Source organism: Temnothorax longispinosus, chromosome 12 (genome assembly GCF_030848805.1).
Source record: "Temnothorax longispinosus isolate EJ_2023e chromosome 12, Tlon_JGU_v1, whole genome shotgun sequence".
NCBI lineage: Eukaryota > Metazoa > Arthropoda > Insecta > Hymenoptera > Formicidae > Temnothorax > Temnothorax longispinosus.
In genome coordinates, this window is record NC_092369.1 from 2,055,869 (window position 1) to 2,063,163 (window position 7,295).

Here is a 7,295-nt window from a genome sequence, read left to right on the forward strand (position 1 = left end):
AAATGTTCCACTGACACAACAACAGATTCGAAAAGTTCGAAAACTCTAAACTATATCTTTTAGGTAGAGCTTTTTACGTTTTTACATAGAAGAAGGTGGAGTAATTCGAACCATCCTAAGCTTTTTTCAAGATATTTGAAAACTATTAAAGATAACTAAACTTTGTTTTCGTTGAGTTGTAACGTCAAATGTTTGTTACAACGTGTTCCTAACAAATTGTTTTGTTTCTTTATAGTAGTTTGGGGATCCTGCAGTGACTGGCGAACTTCCTCGATGTCGATAATGTCAACCTTTCTAATTTTGTTTTCCCTATATCTGTCTTTGTCTAACGAAATGACATCTGTCCTTTTTTCGCGTGCTCGCCATCTCTCGCAAGATCCAACAACTACTGTTGCTGCTCTTCTTGTCATTCTGCATCCGTATTTGCATTACTAAAATAATTTTTCGATGGATCTTTTTTTGTACGCATTGAATCTTACTTCTACTTGCACGATATCCCACACAGCACAGGATATCCTGAGGACATTTGTGCATCCGCTGGATATCCACCGGATATTGAATTATCCACTGGATATCCACCGGTTATTGAGATATCCCAAATGTCTGTGAGACGTCTCTCAGATAAAGTGTGCTGTGTGGGATTATTCCTACATGTTTTCCCAAGGGAGATGATAAACATTATGTATGTATAAACTGCAGAATTTTTGTTTTAAGCAAATATTGTCGTCAGGTGACAGCTGTATATGTGCCCAAATAAGTAACATTTTTAATTTTTTGGTGTTTTTGATATAAAATCGCGTTTGCTACCCTAGATTTTTGTGCGTACTTTAATTCTAGACCAAAAACTTGCAATTCTGTAAAGCCAATTCAAAGATCCATCGAAAAACGATAATGTCGGTAAATCATACGGCTGCAGGATCCCCTTAATGTGTTATAACAAATTTTTCGAAGGCAGATTTTTATAGGGTAATTTGAACCATGTTTAAGCAAGGTAATAAACTTTATTAATCTCTGCAACATATTTATTATATTCTAATTTACTACAAACTTTAATTTTTGTGCGCTTTGTAACAATGTCACACAAATATATGTAACATGTTTAAAACTTTTACTCACAATAATATATACTTATAATGTATACTCATCATAATATTATTATTCCTGAAAGAAAGAAACAATAGAATATAATATGCAATACTTTTCAAAAGTATTATACAGACTATCTCAAAATTATCCAATATCACTATATTTTTACCTTTATATATCGTACACAATTGCAATGTACACCATATGACGCTTGCTAAATAGACTACATTAAAGTTCTATCTTAGTTTTACATGCATGCAACAAAAAGCGACTAAGAAGCTACGAAGTAAATTAACTGCGAAATAAAAGTTTATAACGCTGGTAAGCGTTACTTATATACACATCACATAAAAGTGTATCGCTTACAGCGTAAGAGGTTTTAGTAAATAAAAGTGTATCGCATACAGCATAAGGTTAGTATATAATCAGTTTTAATTTTTAACTTTATGACACATTGTGCTATACGTTAGCTTAGGGGGCCAGCAGCTAATAATAATTCCACTGCTGTCCGCTAAGTTGTAACACTTAATAATCTAGATATCGTGGTAGTTCAAGTTGCCCACGTGGTTCACGTTACCTCAACTTTCTCTATATGAATGTACACGCGCGTTTGTGTTTGTGCATACGTGCGTGCATATATACATATCGCACATCGAGAAGAATACTGTCACAACTAAAAAAATTTCGATCTTAAGTCTATAAAATAAAGTACGCCTAAAATGTTACCTATATATACGTGCTATAATAGTGTCACAAGTCTATATACGAAATCCGCTGCACGGGGCAGAGAGAGAGAGAGAGAGAGAGAGAGAGAGAGAGAAGTATCGTTATTCATTTAAACTGATTATGTTGCGGTTTCCTGGATGAATAGTATCATAAGTGAATCACAGAATTGGCAAGTGAATCACAGCAGACTTCTTCAAGAAACAATATAAGTTTTATTGTATCAAAATATCGTAATTGTAATTGCGTTAGTTATCTCACAATTCAAAGAAATTAAATTAAATTAATTTTTTCTCTCTTCTAAAAATTGTGAAAATTTTGAGTTGTGACAGTATATTCTTAGATAGTAGTGTTTTAAAAGTATACAAAGTATACAAGTATAAAAAAGCAGTTTTAGGTTTTCCACTTTTTAAATTTGTCGATGAAATAGTTATTATTATCATATTTCATAATTATGATTATATTAAATATTTATGAATATATTAAAATATTTACAATTATAATATCTTAATTTAAATATTTGTATGTAATGTATACGCGCGTGTATATTATGTTCATATTATGTACATATATAAAAATAAATAATTTGTTCCGCCTGTTGGTCTAAAATTCAAATTTTGTAGATACTTGTCGCAAAAATTTATAATGGACGTAAATATTGTGTTATTTCCTACAGATTACTTCGTATGATACGGGCCTGCGTATTATCAAGAGACCTTGACTTCACAACACTAAGCGCGCGAGATGCGACGAAAATTTGGCGATCAATACCTATAGAACGGTCGCAAGCTCCAGCATAAGAGGTATAAGCAAATTGGATTACGGTAGGCTCGTTCATACCTCCCGGCACAGGCAGAAGGTTATATCCTTGTCTATAATTCAGGATAAACGAAGTTAGTTGATATCAATGTTTAATGAAATAAAAATAGCAAAAGTGCTTCGTGTAAATCGCATGTTTGCGTATTATCTATAACAAGCCGCTATTATGACATTGCAGACGTTACATTAAGTAAAACCATTGACCGCTTATATACGAGAAAAATCATAACAATCTTGCTAACATAAGCTCGAAGAACAATTACACAAAATTGAGAAAAAGATAAATACTTATTTATCATAATACAATAATATATTAAATTTCACGATGTTTATCCAATGCTATTAATCTGTAAGTATATAGTTTATAAAAAAGAACAAAGAAATTACAATAATAATTTTATCGTATATGTATTTTTACATTTAAAGTAAAATCCAACATTTCTATCTTCCCTAATGTTCGAGTTGCAAATTCCTACAAACACAATTACTATCAAAATATCAGATTTGGATAAACGTTCGGTTGAAACTTCAATTGTGATTTAAGCCAGCTTATAGGTATCGTGTGATTTCTATTTATATTTACGATCAATCTTCTGATATAAGAGAGATCCTGAAAAATCCTTTTTAATAGAAAACACGACATCTCAGGCTAGCTATAAGGGGCACTCTGTGTACTGGATGCCGTTCCTGGAGAACACGTGTGTCGTTTCGTTCGTACGATTCCCCCGAAACGGGGTTTACGTCGCTTTCAGCAGGGAAGCTGCGCGTTTGCATTGGGGATGGGACAGAGTAGACCGGAGACGCGGAGACTAATGCTACGCTTGGAGGGTAGAAGGTAGAAGGGGGAGACGAACCAGCTTGAACCGGCGCGGCAATGGAGGCGGTGGCAGCGGCGACAGCCGACAGCGCCGGCGGCGGCGGCATTGGATGGAGGGACGGAGTGGGAAAATGAAAAGGAGAAGTGAGGGGATAGGGAGAGGATCGAGCGAAAGAGCGGGTCTAAAACGATGTCGTACCTTGACCAATCTCAACGCGACTTGTTTTAAGCTATGCCAGAGAGCGAGCAAGAGACGGCGAGTACGGCGACCTTAGAAACGAGTTGCGTGATCGCGCTGGCCGCTGAAACCGAAACGGCTGCGGCGTGCTGGAGCGGGAGAAACGCGAACCCTCTCTCTCTCTCTCTCTCTCTCTCTCTCTCTTTCTTCCGATGGATGGACCATGGACCCTTGTTTTGCGCTTATTTGGGGCCAGGCAGGACTCATGTCCGCTGGGACTCACATTCGCGACTCGGATTCGGGCTAATGTCTTATAGATGTCGTGGATATTGCGAATGTAGATTTGATTAACCGATTTAAGAGAAATCGAAGTTGTGTACGCGTATATTATTTAGAGAGTTTCGCGGATTTTTGTCTGTTAGCTCACTGATACAAACATCGTGATGTCGAGTATTTTTATTAGCTTTGAATTAATGTAATAATATATTTTAGTGTTGGCGATAATCCATTCATGATAGACTAATTGTGTACGACTAAAAGAAAGGAAAACATTCGCCACGTGAGACAACTTTATTGATATAATTCGACGCAAAAACATGAACATATAGAAATGTAATCGCTATATAGAATAAATAAATGCAAATTAAATTATAGAGATATGCAAACTATTCGATTCGAATTCGAATTTTTATAATTTGAATACTATTCGGAAATTTATAAGCATCTCTAGATCGAATACGAATCATTATATACATATATAGGTACCTACAAAATGAGGAAAAAGTATCGGATCGATAAAATATCTTGAAAACAATGAATTTTAGAAGAAAATGTTTCAGACAAAAGTTGTTCAAATTATCTAGTAGAAAAAGATAATACAGTAAAAAATTAGAATTTCCATTAAAAAAAATTAAGTTAACTTGACTTTGGCAATGCTACTTATGGTCAACTAATACTGCCATTAAATGTATCTTTTTAAACCTTACGACTTTTGTCTGGAACATTTTTTTCTAAAATCCATTGTTCTTAAGATATTTTACTGGTCTGATACTTTTTCTCGTACTCTGCATGTATAATCGCCAATTTCATAAAATCATATTTCCCATTAATAAGCAAAACAGTACGGTCATGTTACCTAATAGATATATTCAGTGAGTGCATTCAACAGACAGTATTACAATCGCTCACTGAGCGGCTAAGTAGTAGTCCAAAAGTTTATTTCTAATTTTTTACACATGCTCTGTGATCCTATCAAATTGTAAATAAAAGTTTAAAAAAATAGTAACTGTATATTTTGTTATTTTAATTTCTATCTATGTAATTATAAATAATGTTATTGGATGCTACATTAGAGTATTTTAATAATCTATGATTTTTCGTCTAATTGTTTCAGTTACTACAACATTAAGTAAAGTATATTTTATTAGTTTTATATTAAATATTTAAATATGTTTTTTGCATTAAAAAGAATTTATATTATATATAATCAATACTACTTTTCCACAGAAAAATATTTTTTTATTATCTACGTGTTAAAATTCAATCTAATAATAATTATATTGTTAATTAAAAATCATATGTTAACAATTTAATTCAATTTCATTCGATTCGTTTCGATTCAGATGAAATTTTGTCGATTTGATTAAATTCGACATAAAAAATCTTTGATTCACACATCTCTACTAAATTATATGTATATTATACATTATACATGTATATAGTGTTACAACTTGGCAGACAACAATAGAATTTAGTTATAGCTGCTGGACCCTTAATCTAACGCGTACAAAGCGGCAGCGTAATACAAGGTGTCATTAGAACTAATACGTTAAATTGAAGATTTGGTGAGTATTGCTATACCTATCTGAAACTTCGAAACGCATTTTCTCGGAAATGATTGGGTCACAAGTAATTTAAAAAAAAACTAAGCGCGCCATTGTAAAAAGAATTAAAAGATCTTTAAAATAATGCGCTACTTGACCCCTGTTGCTATTTAAGATTTTTGAGAGGGTTGTTACCTCGCCTACCCCAAAGTAGATGAATTTGTGACAAAGCTCTCTCTCTCGAAAATTGATGCGTCTCGGCGTTTTTCAGGAAAATCATTATCGCAGACAGCACATATGTCTAAAAATAAAGACGTCGTAAAGACATTTTTATGGCGTCTTTTAGACATGCATGCTGTTTGCGTAATCTTTAAAATAATCCTGGTGGCATTCGTTGGGACCCTCTGTAAAAATATCGAGCATTTTTCAGTGCTCATTTCAAATTCTGGTTTTCATTGACATGTTCATCATTTGTAAGGACTTTTTATAATTTTTATTAATATTTTATCATTTTTATTAACTTTCCATAATTATATTGCGCAATTTTGTTTATATTTGTATAGCGTATGCAATATTTGTGTTTTTTGCACAAACTTTTGTAACAGTCAGAATAAAATCGAAAATAAAATTGATATCTAATAATAACTATATATAATTGAGAAACTTTTGTTCGAGATTTTTGTCGTCGCAGATGTGCCATGCCTACTCCAATTCGCGCAAAGACTACGTTCAACTTCATTCTTTAGGCATTTATTATTAAATATATCCAGAAATTATTTTATATGGGTAGTTTAAAATGTACAAGAAAAGAAATTAGATGAATTTAATTTCCTTTTTAAATTATAAAAACTTTGATATTTTCGTCATTTTTAAGTGCATCTTCTTCCTTAATTCCAATTGTAACTTTCTACTAAATAGCACTCGCAAATAGCACTGTAAATTGAAAAGCTGAAAAGCTGTATCATTTAAATTGTAATATCAACTTCCTGATGTTGCAATCTGTTTTAATCAAATATTATGGAAACGATACTACTTTTGTAATTTTGTGAAACAAAGCTCAACGACTTCGCGAGCGCTATCGGGTTCCAAGCATTCGCGTAGAGATCAAATCTAGACAACAGATTAGAGAGTGCGTGAATGGATTTGAAAGGGGTCACTATTAGTTGACATTAAAGTAGAAAGTGGAAAGAAGATTCCAATGGTAAGAGAGAAGAAAGAAAAGGGGATGGAGGAAAGAAAAGAAAGAGGGTCGACGACCTAGCACACCACGTGCAACAATGTATAATGTATACATGCCATCGGCTGCATCGCGCTCGCGGTACGTTATCCCTCAAGGCCGCGGTACCTTTGCTAGGTAAAGGGCTTAGTAGCTTTCTCCGCCTGGCCCGATTTCTCCTCTCGGAATTACGTAACACATGGGGTGTCATGTGTCGACATAACGAGAGAAAAAAGATGAAACGATCACCTCAACTCGTTAGGCCTCGACCCGGAAGCGATAAGTTCTCCCATGTGACAGATTGATCGCGCGGTTGACAACTGTACGTTTCCGATGACGTTTAATCCTGCACGTCGCACATAATTAATTTAATTTTGTATCAAATATATATTTAATTTCGTAGATTAAAATTTTGTCTATGCATCTTTTTTCAACAATTAATTAAATCATGTTTTTGATCGCGTTTTAAAGAAGAACAACTAAAAATAAAACAATTACAAATGATAATGTTATTTATTTATACATAAAAACACCTTTTTAAAAAAAGGTTAAAAAAGGGCGCCAGGTGTTCGCGCCCTTTTTTACGCGAAACAATATTGTTTTAATCTATTTTTGCTATAAAAGTAGTGATAT

The 7,295-nt window shown here is 33.6% G+C and overlaps 1 long non-coding RNA gene across 1 annotated transcript; it reads left to right on the forward strand.

The window, feature by feature from the left end:
- Nucleotides 1-2,674: 2,674 nt before the first annotated feature.
- On the forward strand, nt 2,675-3,395 carry LOC139823198 (uncharacterized). Its single transcript, XR_011734726.1, has 3 exons — nt 2,675-2,977; nt 3,055-3,183; nt 3,260-3,395. It is a non-coding gene; the product is annotated as an uncharacterized lncRNA (long non-coding RNA).
- Nucleotides 3,396-7,295: the final 3,900 nt, after the last annotated feature.